We start from the raw sequence: 16,386 nt of genomic DNA, 5'->3' as shown, positions 1-16,386 counted from the left end.
AAAAAATGGTGGTTAGGGCCTACTAACGGCTTCTGCCCCTCCCTGGTGTTGCCCTCAACTAAATAAAGCTGAGCTTCAACCTTCTGCTCCAAATTACCATTTTAAAAAATGCAATAGGCTTTTCCGGCCTACTAAAGGTGTCTGCCCCTCCCTGGTGTTGTCCTCAACTGAACAAAGCTGAGCTTCAACCTTCCGGCTCTCATTATGTGGTTTTAAAAAAAAAATGGTGGTTAGGGCCTACTAACGGCTTCTGCCCCTCCCTGGTGTTGCCCTCAACTAAATAAAGCTGAGCTTCAACCTTCTGCTCCAAATTACCATTTTGAAAAATGCAATAGGCTTTTCAGGCCTACTAAAGGTGTCTGTCTGTGTGCCCCTCCCTGGTGTTGTCCTCAACTAAATAAAGCTGAGCTTCAACCTTCCGGCTCTCATTATGTGGTTTAAAAAAAAAAAATGGTGGTTAGGGCCTACTAACGGCTTCTGCCCCTCCCTGGTGTTGCCCTCAAGTAAATAAAGCTGAGCTTCAACCTTCTGCTCCAAATTACCATTTTAAAAAATGCAATAGGCTTTTCCGGCCTACTAAAGGTGTCTGCCCCTCCCTGGTGTTGTCCTCAACTGAACAAAGCTGAGCTTCCACATTCTGGCTTTCGCCCTATACTATCAGATATTAAACTGCATTTGGCCTACTAGTGTGGTTAGGCCCTTGAAACAGTGTCTGCTGCTCTTGGGTTTGCTACTCCACTGAACAAAGCAATGCCGCCTGTTTAGTCCTGTTACCAATTTTGAACTGCATGTAGCCTACTTTATTCTTTGGCCCTATATCTGTTTCCTCCTCATCCTGCCCATTGCCCAGCCACTGCTAAATGAGTCTGCTGGTACATTGACCTAGACCACTACATTCCCCTTGTACTCTACACAGCCAGAATCTGTCCCTGCTGAAAGTAAGGTTCCCCTTCCCGCATGTTATACCACCTTACACAGGGACAAAGAGGAAGGTGCAGATGAAAGTGCAGGTTCCTTCATCAGGTGGGGGGGCATACTCGTTGGCGACGTCACTGGCACAGGGCCCCTCAGAGTACGCAAAAGTGTCGCTGCTGGTGGGAGGCGCCCCCGCCATGCAAACACACCGCCGTACTTTGAGGGGCCCTGTGCCAGTGGCAATGCGAACGAGTGGGCCCCCCCCCTGCTTGCTCAGGATCACAGCACTTGCAACTTTTAAATACTTACCTTTCCCTGCAACACCGCCGTGACGTAGTCCGCATTTCCTGGGCCCACGAAAAACTTGAGCCAGCCCTACTCCCCCCACAACTTTCACCCAATTCCCTATGCCCAACTATTATTATACAGTTAATTAAGATTGGCAAGCTTCAGAAACAAGAATGGATGTTTTTGGCATTAAAATGGGCACTGTAGGTGTTTTCCTGGCCTCCACTCACTGCCGACTATGCTTCCCCATTGACTTGCATTGGGTTTCGTGTTTCGGTCGATCCCCGACTTTTAGCGATAATCGGCCGACTGCACTCGACTCGACTCTGGACAAAATCGGGTTTCCCAAAACCCTACTCGATCTTAAAAAAATGAAAGTCGCTCAACCCTAGTAAAGGATACTGAAATTTGACTGTGATTTTATTCAGAAGACGATAATCTATACAAGGTCTCAAAGAACCGTCCTTCTTGGCCACAAAAAAAAACCCTGCACCAAGAGGGGAAGAGGATGGGCGAATATGTCCCTTCTCCAGAGACTCCTTTATATAACTCCGCATCGCGGCATGCTCTGGTATAGACAAATTAAAAAGTCGTCCCTTAGGGAATTTACTACCAGGAATTAAATTTATAGCACAGTCACAATCCCTATGAGGAGGCAGGGCACAGGACCTGGGCTCATCAAATACATCCTGGTAGTCAGACAAAAACTCAGGGACCTCAGAAGGAGTGGAAGAAGCAATAGACACCAACAGAGTATCGCCATGAATTCCCTGACAACCCCAACTTGACACAGACATAGCTTTCCAATCTAAAACTGGATTATGAGCTTGCAGCCATGGCAGACCCAAAACGACAACATCATGCAAATTATGCAGAACAAAAAAGCGAATCACCTCCTGATGTACGGGAGTCATGCACATGGTCATTTGCGTCCAATACTGAGGCTTATTCTCAGCCAATGGCGTAGCATCAATTCCCCTCAGAGGAATAGGAAATTCCAAAGGCTCCAGGACAAAACCACAGCGCCTGGCAAACGACAAATCCATCAGATTCAGGGCAGCACCCGAATCCACAAAAGCCATAACCGGGTAGGACGACAAAGAACAAATCAAAGTAACAGACAAAATAAATTTAGGCTGTATAGTACCAATGGTGACAGGTTCAGATTTCTTTTTTAAGCGTTTAGAGCATGCTGAGATAACATGAGTAGAATCACCACAGTAAAAGCACAACCCATTTTGACGTCTATGACTTTGTCGCTCAATTCTGGTCAGAGTTCGGTCACATTGCATAGACTCAGGTCTCTGTTTGGAAAATACCGCCAAAGGATGAGCAGATTTGCGCTCCCGCAAACGCCGATCAACCTGAATGGCTAAAGCCATAGAATCACTCAGACTTGCAGGGGTGGGAAACCCCACCATAACATTCTTAACGGCCTCAGAAAGACCTTCTCTGAAATTTGCAGCCAGGGCACACTCATTCCATTGAGTAAGCACCGACCATTTCCGAAATTTTTGATAATACACCTCTGCTTCATCCTGACCCTGAGAGATAGCCAGCAACGCTTTTTCTGCCTGATTCTCAAGATTAGGCTCCTCATAAAGCAGTCCAAGAGCCAGAAAAAATGCATCCACATTAAGCAATGCAGGATCTCCTGGCACCAGAGAGAAGGCCCAATCTTGAGGGTCGCAGTGCAACAAGGAGATAACAATTTTAACTTGCTGAGCGGAATCACCAGAGGAACGAGGTCTCAGAGATAGAAATAACTTACAATTATTCTTAAAATTTAGAAACCTAGATCTATCTCCAGAAAACAACTCAGGAATGGGTATCTTTGGTTCTGACATAGGGCTATGAATAACAAAATCCTGAATACTTTGCACCCGTGCAGTAAGATGATCCACACTAGAAGTCAGAGTCTGAACATTCATGTCTGCAGCTGAGCTCAAAACCACCCAGAGTTCAAGGGGATGAAAGAAGCTAAACAGACTGCAGCAAAGGAAAAGCGGGAGGAAAAAAAAAAAAAGTACTCCGGTCTTCTTTTTATCCCACTTCTGCGATGCATTAAACACTTTTTGGCCTGCTATACTGTTATGATCCTTAGTGGTTGAGGATCACAAATTACTCCAGCTAAGTAACAACATAGGACAAGCTCTAGGGAGGTGGCAAACTGGACTGACCGCAAATCTGATCCTATCCAAACACACTAGAAGTAGCCGGTGAACGTGCCTAAAAATCATAGACGTCCCGAGCCAGCCTGAGGAACTAACTACCCCTAGAGAGAAAGAAAAGACCTCTCTTGCCTCCAGAGAAATAATCCCCAAAGATATAGAAGCCCCCAACAGATAATAACGGTGAGGTAAGAGGAAGGCACATACACAGGGGTGAAAGCAGATTCAGCAAATGAGGCCCACTAATACTAGATAGCAGAACATAGAAAAGGGAATCTATGCGGTCAGTAAAAAACCCTTACAAAATATCCACTCTGAGATTTCAAGAACCCCCACACCAACTAACGGTGTGGGGGGAGAAACTCAGTCCCCTAGAGCAACCAGCAAGCGAGGAAATCACATTTTAGCGAGCTGGACTAAAAACATAATGAACACTGATAATCAAAAAATGATCAAACAAAACCTTAGCTTGTCTTGGAGAGACTGGGAGCAAGGTAGACACAAGGAATCTGAAGAGCACTGAATACATTGATAGCAGGCAAGGAACTGAGTCTCCAGGTGAGCTAAATAGGAAACTGTCATGGTTCCCAATGGCAAGGGAACGTAAGAAACATATAAATAATAGTGTTGAGCGATACCGTCCGATACTTGAAAGTATCGGTATCGGAAAGTATCGGCCGATACCGGCAAAATATCGGATCCAATCCGATACCGATACCCGATACCAATACAAGTCAATGGGACTCATGTATCGGACGGTATTCCTGATGGTTCCCAGGGTCTGAAGGAGAGGAAACTCTCCTTCAGGCCCTGGGAACCATATAAATGTGTAAAAGAAAGAATTAAAATAAAAAATATCGCTATACTCACCTGTCCGACGCAGCCGGGACTTCAGCGAGGGAACCGGCAGCGTTGTTTGTTTAAAATTCGCGCTATTACTTGGTTACGTGAATTCCCGGCTTGTGATTGGTCAGGTCGGCCATGTTGCCGGGACGCGGACCAATCACAGCAAGCCGTGACGAAATTACGTCACGGCTTGCTGTGATTGGTCCGCGTCCCGGCAATATGGCCGCCCTGACCAATCACAAGCCGTGACGTCACGGGAGGCTGGACACGCGCTCATTTTAAAATGGGCGCGTGTCCAGCCTCCCGTGACGTCACGGCTTGTGATTGGTTGCGCCGCGGTCAACCAATCACAAGCCGGGAGGCTGGACGCGCTCATTTTAAAATGGGCGCGTGTCCAGCCTCCCGTGACGTCACGGCTTGTGATTGGTTGCGCCGCGGTCAACCAATCACAAGCCGGGAGGCTGGACGCGCTCATTTTAAAATGGGCGCGTGTCCAGCCTCCCGTGACGTCACGGCTTGTGATTGGTTGCGCCGCGGTCAACCAATCACAAGCCGGGAGGCTGGACGCGCTCATTTTAAAATGGGCGCGTGTCCAGCCTCCCGTGATGTCACGGCTTGTGATTGGTCAGGGCGGCCATATTGCCGGGACGCGGACCAATCACAGCAAGCCGTGACGTAATTTCGTCACGGCTTGCTGTGATTGGTCCGCGTCCCGGCAACATGGCCGACCTGACCAATCACAAGCCGGGAATTCACGTAACCAAGTAATAGCGCGAATTTTAAACAAACAACGCTGCCGGTTCCCTCGCTGAAGTCCCGGCTGCGTCGGACAGGTGAGTATAGCGATATTTTTTATTTTAATTCTCTCTTTTACACATTTTAACATTAATGTTGTTGCGATACCCGATACCCGATACCACAAGAGTATCGGAATCCCGGTATCGGAATTCCGATACAGCAAGTATCGGCCGATACCCGATACTTGCAGCATCGGAATGCTCAACACTAATAAATAACGAACGAGCTCTCGGGTGATGGAAACTCGAGTTGACCGTGAGCTAAATCTACCACACAACTAATAGTAGCCAGGGAGCATACCTACGGCTTCCTAAATGTCACGCGCCAGCCGGAGGACTAACTACGCCTGGTAGAGGAAGAAACAGACCTGGCTTACCTCTAGGGAAATACCCCAAAAGATGATAGCAGCCCCCCACATGTAATAATGGTGAATTAAGAGGAAAAGACATACACAGTATGAAAGTAGATTTAGCAAAGAGAGGTCCACTTACTAGATAGCAGAAGGATACAAAAGAGGACTTCACGGTCAACTGAAAACCCTTTCAAAAACCATCCTGAAATTACTTTAAGACTCCTGTGTCAACTCATGACACAGGAGTGGCAATTTCAGCCCGCAAGAGCTTCCAACTACAGAGAATTATGAAAACTGCAAACTGGACAAAAGATACAAAACAAAAGGACAAAGTCCACTTAGCTGATCAGCAGACTAGTAGCAGGAACATGCAACCGAAGGCTCTGGTTACAATGATGACCGGCAAGGAAATGACTGGAGAGCAAGGCTAAATAGGAAACTCCCAAACGCTGATGGAAGCAGGTGAACAGAAGCAGCAAAGTGCAAACAAGTCACCAATACCACCAGCAACCACCAGGGGAGCCCAAAAAGCGGATACACAACAGTACCCTCCCCTTAAGGAGGGGGCACCGAACCCTCACAAGAACCGCCAGGGCGATCTGGATGAGCCCTATGAAAGGCACGAACCAAATCCGAGGCATGAACATCAGAGGCAGTTACCCAAGAATTATCTTCCTGACCATAGCCCTTCCATTTAACCAGATATTGAAGTCTCCGTCTGGAAATAAGAGAGGCCAAGATCTTTTCTACCACGTATTCCAATTCACCCTCCACCAGCACAGGAACAGGAGGTTCAGTAGAAGGAACCACCGGTACCTCATATCTCCGCAACAGCGACCGATGGAACACATTATGGATAGCGAAAGATGCCGGGAGGTCCAAACGAAAGGAGACAGGGTTAAGAATCTCCAAAATCCTATAAGGACCGATGAACCGAGGCTTAAATTTAGGAGAAGAAACCCTCATAGGGACAAAACGGGAAGACAACCACACCAAGTCCCCAACACGAAGGTGGGGGCCAACACGACGACGGCGGTTAGCAAACTGCTGAGTCTTCTCCTGGGACAATTCCAAATTATCCACCACTTGTCCCCAAATCTGATGCAACCGATCCACTACCGCATCCACTCCAGGACAATCCGAAGATTCAACCTGACCAGATGAAAAACGCGGATGAAACCCTGAATTGCAAAAGAAAGGAGAAACCAAAGTGGCAGAACTAGCCCGATTATTAAGAGCAAACTCCGCCAACGGCAGAAAGGCAACCCAATCATCCTGATCCGCAGACACAAAACACCTCAAATAAGTCTCCAAAGTTTGATTAGTTCGTTCCGTCTGGCCATTGGTCTGAGGATGGAATGCAGACGAAAAAGACAAATCAATGCCCAACCTGGCACAGACTGCCCGCCAAAATCTAGACACGAACTGGGTACCCCTGTCAGAAACGATGTTTTCCGGAATACCATGCAAGCGAACCACATTTTGAAAAAACAGAGGGACCAACTCAGATGAGGAAGGCAACTTAGGCAATGGCACCAAATGAACCATTTTAGAAAAACGGTCACACACCACCCAGATGACAGACATCTTCTGAGAAACAGGGAGGTCCGAGATAAAGTCCATAGAGATGTGCGTCCAAGGCCTCTTCGGAATAGGCAAGGGCAACAACAACCCACTAGCCCTAGAACAACAAGGCTTGGCCCGAGCACACACATCACAAGACTGCACAAAAACACGCACATCTTGAGACAGGGAAGGCCACCAGAAGGATCTAGCCACCAAATCTCTGGTGCCAAAAATTCCCGGATGACCTGCCAGAGTAGAAGAATGAACTTCCGAGATGACTCTAGTGGTCCACTCGTCAGGAACAAACAGTCTACCAGACGGACAACGATCAGGTCTATCCGCCTGAAATTCTTGCAAAGCACGTCGCAAATCTGGAGAGACAGCAGACAAAACCACTCCATCCTTAAGGACACCAGCAGGTTCAGAATTCCCAGGAGAGTCAGGCTCAAAACTCCTAGAAAGAGCATCTGCCTTCACATTCCTAGAACCCGGTAAGTACGAGACCACAAAATTAAACCGGGAAAAGAACAACGACCAACGTGCCTGTCTAGGATTCAGGCGCCTGGCAGACTCCAAATAAATTAAATTCTTGTGATCAGTCAAAACTACCACCTGATGTTTGGCACCCTCAAGCCAATGACGCCACTCCTCAAATGCCCACTTCATGGCCAAAAGCTCCCGATTACCAACATCATAGTTTCGCTCGGCGGCCGAAAATTTTCGCGAAAAGAACGCACAAGGTCTCATCACTGAGCAGTCGGAACTTTTCTGCGACAAAACCGCCCCCGCTCCGATCTCGGAAGCATCGACCTCAACCTGAAAGGGAAGAGAAACATCAGGCTGGCGCAACACAGGGGCAGACAAAAAGCGGCGTTTAAGTTCCCGAAAGGCCTCCACGGCAGCAGGGGACCAATTGGCAACATCAGCACCCTTTTTAGTCAAATCCGTCAGAGGTTTAGCAACGCCAGAAAAACCAGCTATAAATCGACAATAAAAATTAGCAAAGCCCAAGAATTTCTGGAGACTCTTCAGAGAAGTAGGCTGCGTCCAGTCGTAAATAGCCCGAACCTTGACAGGGTCCATCTCAATAGAAGAAGGGGGAAAAATGTACCCCAAAAAGGAAATTTTTTGAACCCCAAAAACACACTTTGAACCCTTTACACACAAAGAATTCTCCCGCAAAACCTGAAAAACCCTCCTGACCTGCTGAACATGAGACTCCCAGTCATCAGAAAAAATCAAAATATCATCCAAGTACACTATCATAAATTTATCCAAATATTCACGGAAAATATAATGCATTAAGGACTGAAAGACAGAAGGTGCATTAGAAAGGCCGAAAGGCATTACCAAATACTCAAAATGGCCCTCAGGCGTATTAAATGCGGTTTTCCACTCATCCCCCTGCTTAATTCGCACCAAATTATACGCCCCACGAAGATCAATCTTAGAGAACCACTTAGCCCCCCTTATGCGAGCAAACAAATCAGTCAGCAAAGGCAACGGATACTGATATTTGACTGTAATTTTATTCAGGAGTCGATAATCAATACAAGGCCTCAGAGAGCCATCCTTTTTAGAGACAAAGAAAAAACCAGCTCCTAAAGGTGATGAAGAAGGACGAATATGTCCCTTTTCCAGGGACACCTTAATATACTCGCGCATAGCAGCATGTTCAGGTACAGATAGGTTAAACAAACGACCCTTTGGAAATTTACTGCCAGGAATCAGATCTATGGCGCAATCACAATCCCTGTGAGGAGGGAGTAAACCAATTTTAGGCTCTTCAAAAATATCACGATAATCAGACAAAAATGCCGGAATCTCAGATGGAATAGATGACGAAATGGACACCAAAGGAGTGTCCCCATGAGCCCCCCGACATCCCCAGCTTAACACAGACATAGCTTTCCAGTCAAGGACTGGGTTATGAGACTGTAACCATGGTAATCCAAGCACCAAAACATCATGTAAATTGTACAACACAAGGAAGCGAATCACCTCCTGATGGTCTGGAGTCATACGCATAGTCACTTGCGTCCAGAACTGTGGTTTATTACAAGCCAAAGGTGTAGAATCAATACCCTTCAGAGGTATAGGGACTTCCAGAGGCTCTAAATCAAACCCACAGCGCTTGGCAAAGGACCAGTCCATAAGACTCAGAGCGGCGCCAGAGTCCACATAGGCATCCACGGTAATAACTGATAATGAACAAATCAAGGTTACAGACAAAATAAATTTGGACTGTAAAGTGCCAATTGAAATAGACTTGTCAACCTTCCTAGTACGTTTAGAGCATGCCGATATAACATGAGCAGAATCACCACAATAGAAGCATAACCCATTTTTACGCCTATAATTCTGCCGCTCGCTTCTGGACATAATTCTGTCACATTGCATTTTCTCTGGCGTCTCTTCAGAAGATACCGCCAAATGGTGCACGGGTTTGCGCTCCCGCAAACGCCGATCAATCTGAATTGCCATTGTCATGGACTCATTCAGACCTGTAGGCGCAGGGAACCCGACCATAACATCTTTAACGGCATCAGAAAGACCCTCTCTGAATTTTGCCGCTAAGGCGCACTCATTCCACTGAGTAAGCACAGACCATTTACGAAATTTTTGGCAGTATATCTCAGCTTCATCTTGCCCTTGAGATAGGGCTATCAAAGCTTTTTCAGCTTGAATCTCCAAATTAGGTTCCTCATAAAGCAACCCTAAAGCCAGGAAAAACGCATCCACATTGAGCAACGCAGGATCCCCTGGTGCCAATGAAAATGCCCAATTTTGAGGGTCACCTCGCAGCAAAGAAATTACAATCTTAACCTGCTGGACAGGATCTCCTGAGGAGTGAGGTCTGAGAGAAAGGAACAATTTACAATTATATTTGAAATTCAGAAACCGAGATCTATCTCCGGAAAACACCTCTGGTGTAGGGATTTTAGGTTCAGAAATAGGAGTATGCATAACAAAATCTTGTAAATTTTGAACCTTCGTAGCAAGATTATTTAAACCTGCAGCCAAACTCTGAGGATCCATCATTAAACAGGTGAGCTCAGAGCCATTCAAGAATTATAAGGAGAGAAAGGCAAAGGCAGTAATTAGAGCTGAAATACAACTGATCCAACTATGGAGCAAGCATAGGGAAAAAGAAAAAAAAAATTTACAGACTTCTTTTTTCTCTCCTTTCTTCTGCCAATAAGTTTAACACTGGCCGGTCATACTGTCATGGTTCCCAATGGCAAGGGAACGTAAGAAACATATAAATAACGAACGAGCTCTCGGGTGATGGAAACTCAAGTTGACCGTGAGCTAAATCTACCACACAACTAATAGTAGCCAGGGAGCATACCTACGGCTTCCTAAATGCAACGCGCCAGCCGGAGGACTAACTACGCCTGGTAGAGGAAGAAACAGACCTGGCTTACCTCTAGGGAAATACCCCAAAAGATGATAGCAGCCCCCCACATGTAATAACGGTGAATTAAGAGGAAAAGACATACACAGTATGAAAGTAGATTTAGCAAAGAGAGGTCCACTTACTAGATAGCAGAAGGATACAAAAGAGGACTTCACGGTCAACTGAAAACCCTTTCAAAAACCATCCTGAAATTACTTTAAGACTCCTGTGTCAACTCATGACACAGGAGTGGCAATTTCAGCCCGCAAGAGCTTCCAACTACAGAGAATTACAAAAACTGCAAACTGGACAAAAGATACAAAACAAAAGGACAAAGTCCACTTAGCTGATCAGCAGACTAGTAGCAGGAACATGCAACCGAAGGCTCTGGTTACAATGATGACCGGCAAGGAAATGACTGGAGAGCAAGGCTAAATAGGAAACTCCCAAACGCTGATGGAAGCAGGTGAACAGAAGCAGCAAAGTGCAAACAAGTCACCAATACCACCAGCAACCACCAGGGGAGCCCAAAAAGCGGATACACAACAGGAAACCAACCAAGGATAACGAACCAGCTGATGCAGCCAACCTGCAGAAAGACAACACTACACAGTACCGCTTGTGACCACTAGAGGGAGCCCAAAAATAGAATTCACAACACTTGTCCTAGAGCAGCTAGTCCTGTTCCTGAAGTCCCCTGGTCCCAGTGTGGCCAGTGCATAAACACTATTCCCGAGCAATAAGTAGCCTAACCCTGATCCTAAATCCTAGACCAGTGTGTTTGAACTAAACCCTAAAGTAGTGTCAACGTACCTGACCCCTGGGGTCAGCAGCTGCAGTACCAGGTTCTGTCCAGGAATGGTACCTGGCGGCTACCTGCTACACAAACCTGACCTCACCATTAGAGGTGCCAGTGAACACCAAGGTAGCTGCTTAGTTATGCCCCTTCCTGGTTAGGACTGGCCCTGTTGCACAGTGGGTTCACAAATCCATGTGTGCCATGGCTGGGCATAACAGTCTGCTAGGCCCAGCCATGACCACAACAAAAACTACACTTTGTTAACAATATTTGAATAAGGTACTACAGTTGGTGCCTTCAAGGATGTATGGATGACCCTGCTTATAAATTTTGTCAGGCTTTGCACTTGGTGCATGGCCTTTATGAATCTAGGAGTGCCAATACATGACAATTTGACAGAATGTGTATAAATTCCTTCTTTATGTCTAATACAAGGTGTAACGACACAGTATTTAATCTTCATTATCCAAAGTCTATTTTCAGTAAGCCAGGAGGCATAGACTGTAATCTTTATGTTGACTATTGTTGTAGATTTAATTGATATTTGTAAATTGATGAATGGTTGTCATTTACCTCCTACAGTTTATTGAACTGTTATCTTTGCAAAACAGGGATGCTGGATCTCTGAACAATGATGTTTGCCAATATGTTGATTACACATTATACCAAGCCAGCCAGTTTGTTGACTTGCAAACACTGAAGAATAAACTAAAAATAATCAAATAATGAGGGTTAATCTCCTCGCCCCTTCTACTCTGTAATAAGACATCCAAGACTTCTGAGACATCCAAGACATCCAAGAGATCCAGAGATCCAAAGAACCAGAGACTCTTTACAAAACCACATCCAGGAACACTCTACAGGACAGCTGCCAGATCATGGCTCCAACACAAGGGACACAGATTTGACATTCTACAGGATGCCAGCTTAGGAGACCACGGCCCTGTCTGAAAGAATACAGATCTTCTCAATTGACCATCACTGAACCCATGGATACATTTGGGGAAGTCAGGATTTGGATCCACCGGCCACCTGAGTCCCATGGATACATTTGAAGATGCCATGATTGGTACCCACCGGTCACCTGGCTCCATGGAGATGTTCAGAGAAACTAGGTTGTGACCCTCCAGTCACCTGGCCTTGAATCTCAATGGACTGTCAGCTTCCTAAGCGTCTCATTACCTCCTGTCTGTGCATGCCATAGGTGAGGGTAGTTGGCTCTGGAAGCTCTGAAGTTGCAGCCGGTTTTAATCCCTTCGAGTCAGCAGAAAAGTGAGACTATGTAATTTTTGTGCCATCTTGGGTGTTTCGTTGGGACCATTCTGTGTGTTATTTACTTATTTTGTGGTACAATAAAGTATTGCCACACTGTCTTACCCTTACCCTGTGTTGTCTATGGTGGTATACATCTACGGTAAAAGGAGAGCTGGCGTTTGGTGGGATGAGCCCTGGTTCATGCGGTTTCAGCTAGCAGATTAGAGCACCAGCTGAATCCCCCAACTTCTCCTGATGAAGCCGTGGGACCGCTTCTGGGCTGTCCACCCAGGTCCTGGTTTATCTGGGACTCGCTCCCCTGTTGGACCTTATCCATACCAGTGTAAGTTCTCCTCAGGCACTTGGGCTATTTTGCTGTTGACTGGTTAATTCTGATTGTGTTCTTAACTGTCCTTTGTGATTTATTACCCCCCCCCCCTTTTTTTTCATCTTTTTTTTGGGATTGTTCACCACTGCTTGTGTGCCGGCTACTATACCTGTGAGGGTCCTTTTATTTTTTGGTCTGCAGCTTGTCTGGTGTTGATTGTATGATCCCCCATTGGTTTATGGGGGCTGCATTAGGGAGCTGTTCCTTTCCATGTATTGTATATTTATGGCATTGCTTACTCCGGAGGGTACTAAGAATTATATGATACTGACATACTGCTTAGTATGGTGTTATATACACTGCAATTTGCTGCTTTTTTCATGTTTATATTCTCAGGACTATGGAGTGGTTGTACCCACATTTGTTTTTAATTATGTTTTAATTTCACTTGCTATTTTATGTGTCAATAAAGATTTCTCACCATCTTTTATGATTTTCAGGGGTAATGTACATTTTTTTAAAGTAGTGCTTTCCTTCTTTCATATTGATTATCTCTACTACTGTCTTTTGCACCTCCCTGGTTTATGTTCATTATAGTAGTGCACCTGGGTCATCCTATTTTTTTTCACTTAACTTTGTGTATTGATTCCAGCAACCAATCAGGGTGCTGATACCATCCATAACGTCATGACACAAGGTCTTCTGTGAATGGTTGCCAAAGTCACATGTCTCTGGCCATATAAAAAGCGGACATCTTGTTTTGCTGGGGCCATTCACTCAGTGTTGAACCTGCACTAGTGCTGTTGCTGCTGAAAGTGAACTTGTCCTGTTTGAAATCAATCTTCCAGCATCGAAGTAGATTGTGCAAAAACTGTGTGTCTCTTGAAGCCCCATTTGCTACTCCAAATTGTTTGTGCTAAAACTGTGCTTCGGTGGAAAATCAGAAGGCCAAATTTCCACTTAAAAATTGTTAGGCCTAATCTAGTTTTGCAGCCATGAGGCACAATTAGCTACTCCAAATATGGAGCTCAATATCAATGCCATCAAATGGAAGAGTAGCCTGAGCTCACCTGTCTCGCCTTGAAGGTTTTGTCACTCCCAGCAGCCAGTGTTCTCTCAGAACATGTCTTCAGTGCTGCTGGTCATGTCCTGATTGATAGGCGCATTCGGCTGTCCCCTCAAAGAGTGGAGTCCCAAATGTTCTTCAAAATGAAGAAGTCATGGATCTCCGATGACTTTTGCACCCCAGTCACTAATTGGGCAAACAAGGCAATGGTGTCGTTTTTAGTGTCATGTATTGATCTTGCACTATTGCAGTCTGTGCCATCTTTGTGGTGTCTTCTACGCCTGCTGTTGCTGCTGATGTTAAAAACAATTTTTGAAAATGTGGAGACTCCATGTTGGGTCTCCATCTGGTGGGTTGCCTGTAGTAGAAGGTGTTTCAGAGGCCTATTATACTGTTTCTACTCTGTGGAAATTGATGCCACTTTAGTGCTGTGTGAGAATTCTATTTTGAAATGTGGAGACTCCAAGTTGGGTCTCCATCTGGTGGGTTGCCTGTAGTAGAACGTGAGTCAGAGGCCTATTATACTGTTTCTACTTTTGTAGCAATAGTAGTCTATGAAACTGATGTTTGTGCCATCTGAGTGTGGCTGGAATTAAAAAAAAAATTGGAGGTGTTGCATTAGGTGTGAATTCTGCCAGCTAAGAAGGTTTATACTGCTCCCTTAACCACCAATTCTTCATTAACCCTTTTACCCCCAAGGGTGGTTTGCACGTTAATGACCAGGCCAATTTTTACAATTCTGACCACTGTCCCTTTATGAGGTTATAACTCTGGAACGCTTCAACGGATCCTGGTGATTCTGACACTGTTTTCTCATGACATATTGTACTTCATGATAGTGGTAAAATTTATTTGCTATTACCTGCGTTTATTTGTGAAAAAAATGGCAATTTGGCAAACATTTTGAAAATTTCGCAATTTTCCAACTTTGAATTTTTATGCAATTAAATCACAGAGATATGTCACACAAAATACTTAATAAGTAACATTTCCCACATGTCTACTTTACATCAGCACAATTTTGGAACCAAATTTTTTTTTGTTAGGGAGTTATGAGGGTTTAAAGTTGACCAGCAATTTCTCATTTTTACAACACCATTTTTTTAAGGGACCACATCTCATTTGAAGTCATTTTGAGGGGTCTATATGTTAGAAAATAACCAAGTGTGACACCATTCTAAAAACTGAACCCCTCAAGGTGCTCAAAACCACATTCAAGAAGTTTATTAACCCTTCAGGTGTTTCACAGGAATTTTTGGAATGTTTAAATACAAATGAACATTTAACTTTTTTCACAAAAAATTTACTTCAGCTGCAATTTGTTTTATTTTACCAAGAGTAAGAGAAAAAATTGGACCACAAACGTTGTTGTACAATTTGTCCTGAGTACACTGATACCCCATATGTGGGGGTAAATCACTGTTTGGGCGCGTGGCAGAGCTCGGAAGGAAAGGAGCGCCATTTGACTTTTCAATGCAAAATTGACTGGAATTGAAATGAGACGCCATGTTGCGTTTGGAGAGCCCCTGATGTGCCTAAACAGTGGTAACCTCCAATTATTACTGAAACGCTAATCCAAACACACCCCTAACCCTAATCCCAATGGTAACCCTAACCACACCCCTAACCCTGACACACCCCTAACCCTAATCCCAACCCTATTCCCAACTGTAAATGTAAGCCAAACCCTAACCCTAACCCTAACTTTAGCCCTAACCCCAACCCTAACTGTAGCCTTAACCCTAGCCCCAGCCCTAACCCTAGCCCTAACCCTAGCCCTAACCCTAGCTCTAATCCTAGCCCTAATCCTAACCCTAGCCCTAACCCTAGCCCTAACCCTAACCCTAGCCCTAACCCTAACCCTAGCCCTAACCCTAATGGAAAAATGGAAATAAATACATTTTTTTAATTGTTTAATTTTTCCCTAACTAAGGGGATGATGAAGGGGGGTTTGATTTACTTTTATAGTGGGTTTTTTAGCAGATTTTCATGATTGGCAGCGGTCACACACTAAAAGACGCTTTTTATTGCAAAAAATATTTTTTGCGTTACCACATTTTGAGAGCTATAATTTTTCCATATTTTGGTCCACAGAATCATGTGAGGACTTGTTTTTTGCGGGGCGAGTTGACGTTTTTATTGGTAACATTTTCGGGCACGTGACATTTTTTGATCGCTTTTTATTCCGATTTTTGTGAGGCAGAATTACCAAAAACCAGCTATTCATGAATTTCTTTTGTTTATACCGTTCCGCGTTTGATAAAATGGATAAAGCAATTTTATTCTTCAGGTCAGTACGATTACAGCATTACCTCATTTACATCTTTTTTTATGTTTGGCGCTTTTATACGATAAAAACTATTTTATAGAAAAAATTATTATTTTTCCATCGCTTTATTCTGAGGACTATAACTTTTTTATTTTTTTGCTGATGATTCTGTATGGTGGCTCATTTTTTGCATGAGAAGATGACGTTTTTTATGGTTATTTATATCCGTCTTTTTGATCGCGTGTGATTCCACTTTTTGTTTGGCGGTATGATAATAAAGCGTTGTTTTTTTACGGTGTTCACTGAAGGGGTTAACTAGTGGGACAGTTTTATA

The sequence above is a fragment of the Ranitomeya variabilis genome, chromosome 2 (assembly GCF_051348905.1).
Source record: "Ranitomeya variabilis isolate aRanVar5 chromosome 2, aRanVar5.hap1, whole genome shotgun sequence".
NCBI lineage: Eukaryota > Metazoa > Chordata > Amphibia > Anura > Dendrobatidae > Ranitomeya > Ranitomeya variabilis.
This window is presented reverse-complemented; position numbering follows the sequence as displayed.